The sequence below is a fragment of the Pinus tabuliformis genome, chromosome J (genome assembly GCF_031772625.1).
Source record: "Pinus tabuliformis cultivar Carrire ecotype Pingquan chromosome J, CPIR1, whole genome shotgun sequence".
Lineage (NCBI taxonomy): Eukaryota > Viridiplantae > Streptophyta > Pinopsida > Pinales > Pinaceae > Pinus > Pinus tabuliformis.
Window position 1 is genome coordinate 1,532,599,131 of NC_142295.1, and position 2,800 is coordinate 1,532,601,930.

A 2,800-nucleotide genomic window follows, 5' to 3' on the forward strand; every position below is an offset into this window, starting at 1 on the left:
CGGTAGATTCTCGGTAGATTCTGGGCCTCTCTTAGATTAGTTCAAACAGATATCTATAACAATGTAGATTCTATCTATAATCTTAGATTAGTTCAAACAGATATCTATAACAATGTAGATTAACGGTAGATTCTCGGTAGATTCTGGGCCTCTCTTAGATTAGTTCAAACAGATATCTATAACAATGTAGATTCTGGGCCTCTCTTAGATTAGTCCTAGATTAGTTCAAACAGATATCTATAACAATGTAGATTAACGGTAGATTCTAAGAGACCAATGTAGATTAACGGTAGATTCTGGGCCTCTCTTAGATTAGTCTAAACAGATAGATTAGTCTAAACAGATATCGATATCGATTCTCCAAGTAGTTATCAATTCTCCAAGCATTCTCCGAGTAGTTACTAATCAGATATCGATTCTCCAATCAGATATCGATATCGATTCTCCAAGTAGTTATAGTTATCAATTCTCCATATCTGATTCTCCAAGTAGTTATCAATTCTCCAAGCATTCTCCAAGTAGTTACTAATCCTGGATCTCCCTTATGCAAGTAGTTACTAATCCTGGATCTCCCTTAAATTAGTCCAAACAGTTCAAATAGTTATGGATTCTCCAAGCAGGCAAACAGTTATGGATTCTCCAAGCAGGCAATTAGTTAGCAGTTAGTTACCGATTCTCCACGCAATTACCAATTCGATTAGCTTCGATTAACAATTACACGCAATTACCAATTCGATTAGCTTCGATTAACAATTACAGATTCACCATATGGTAAAAAAAATTAACTAACAAAATTAACAAAATTAACTAACAGTTACAGATTCACATTCACATTCACGTTAAAAAAAAAAAACCAGCAAAATTTTATATAAGAATGAATTAAAAAAACCCCAGCAAAATTTTATATAAGAATGAATTCAAAATGTTTTTATTCCCATCCTAATTTTGTATTTCATAAATGAATTACATAAGCATCCGGAAGGAAGGGATGGGCAATAGAGTCAGCTAAGCCATTCCTCTTCCCCGAGCCCCAATTGAAGCTCGCACGGAGCTATCAAAATCAAAGGTATGGATCATATCCATCGCTGCCCTTTGTAACCACTTTTCGGCCTCCGCCATGAAGGAGGGACTCAATCTGATCATGAGAACACAGAATTCGTTCACGTCCACAGCTCCATCGCCGTCCAAGTCGCCTTCTTCGATCATTGCCCGGAGCTCCTCGTCGTTCACGGATTCCACGCCCAAAAGCGCAACGTTCTTCTTGAGACTCTGGAGGGTGATGACGTCTCTCTCTGCGTCCGCCAGGAGACGGAAGCCATTGCACATCTCGTCCATTAGCCCCTCTTCACCGATTGTCTCTGCCATCATCGGCAGATAATCCTCGAACTCCACACTGCTTTCTTCTTCTTTTCTTACTCTTGCCATCGTTGGTTCCCCGGAAAAAAATTGTGTCAATTACAGAGAAAATGAAATGTAGGAAGAGAGGCGTAGCATAGCATAGAATGAATTCCAAAGATGGAAGGGGTATTTTATAATTATAGCAGAACAATCTGCAATGGGTGACTCGTGCTTGTGGAAGCTTCAGAGAAACTGCAGCATATGGAGATATGGATAAAGTACGTGTCACCGTCATTTGCCGCCAACAAAGAACCATGTGATTTGTGGGCACGATAAATGGCATTCATGAAATGAGCTCAAGAAATATGGTAGGGCCCGCGTCCTGGCAAAGGGCGGTGGCACAAAAGAGCACCGTCTATCCAAGTTGTGGGGAAGGCATGGGCGATAAGACTGATACGGAACTTCCGCGACACAATAAATATTTTTCATGTTCTCAGACAGATACAGAGTCCCGACCATCACTGTAAGTTCATAGAAAAACCGATTTTTCAGTGTAAGTTCATCGAACAACCATTATGGAGAGCGAGGTAAATTTTGTTATAGAAGTATTACTGTTAATATAATAACTAGCAGTACTAGTATAGTTCAGTACAGTTTTATAAATGGAATAGTCGACATTTATTTATATTAACATTTAAAATTTATAAAAATAATTAAATTATAGTGTTATTTAAAATTTATAAAAATAATTAAATTATAGTGTTATTTTAAATTATTATTATTATAAAAAACCTAATATCAAAATTATATATATATATATATGGTTTTTTTATTATGAAAATCTATTTTTATTTTAAAATAGAGATTTTTAATTCATAAATAGGTTTTGTTACTTTACAATGGTTTATTATTAGTAGAGATTGTTACTTTATTTTGGTTTATGGTTCATTTAAACTTTTAAAAGATTTGGGAAAAAATTAATATAACACTTGTGCATATGATTCTTTTTAATTAATTAACTTAATTAAAAGGGAAAAAAGGCATAACTATTTTAGAGATAAATATCAACCTTTGATTTCTATATACTAGTATAAATATTTTAGAATATTTTGAAAGGTTAAATCCTTACTATCCACCTAATAGTTATTGATAGTTAAATTAAAATTTTGGAATAGATACACTTTTATTTTGGGTACTCGGTATTAATAGTTTATGATAGTAAATTCATAGTTTTACATGTTATTCAAACTTTTAAAAGAATTAAAGATTCTTCATTGTAATGTGTGTAAGGTTTAGGGGATGCTAAGCATTAGCATGATTGCTACATTTAAGAAAGAATATTGGCAATTTTTAAGCCATAAAATATTGAAATTCTCCCATATATATAAATTATTTTTTTAAGAAATAATTAAAATGTTAAAAAATTATCTATTATAATAATTTTAATTTCTAAAAATTATTA

At 33.2% G+C, this 2,800-nt stretch overlaps 1 pseudogene; it reads right to left on the bottom strand.

The window, feature by feature from the left end:
- Window positions 1–912: 912 nt before the first annotated feature.
- Window positions 913–1,518, bottom strand: LOC149233358 (calcium-binding protein KIC pseudogene; annotated as a pseudogene).
- Between the last annotated feature and the right edge of the window lie 1,282 nt (window positions 1,519–2,800).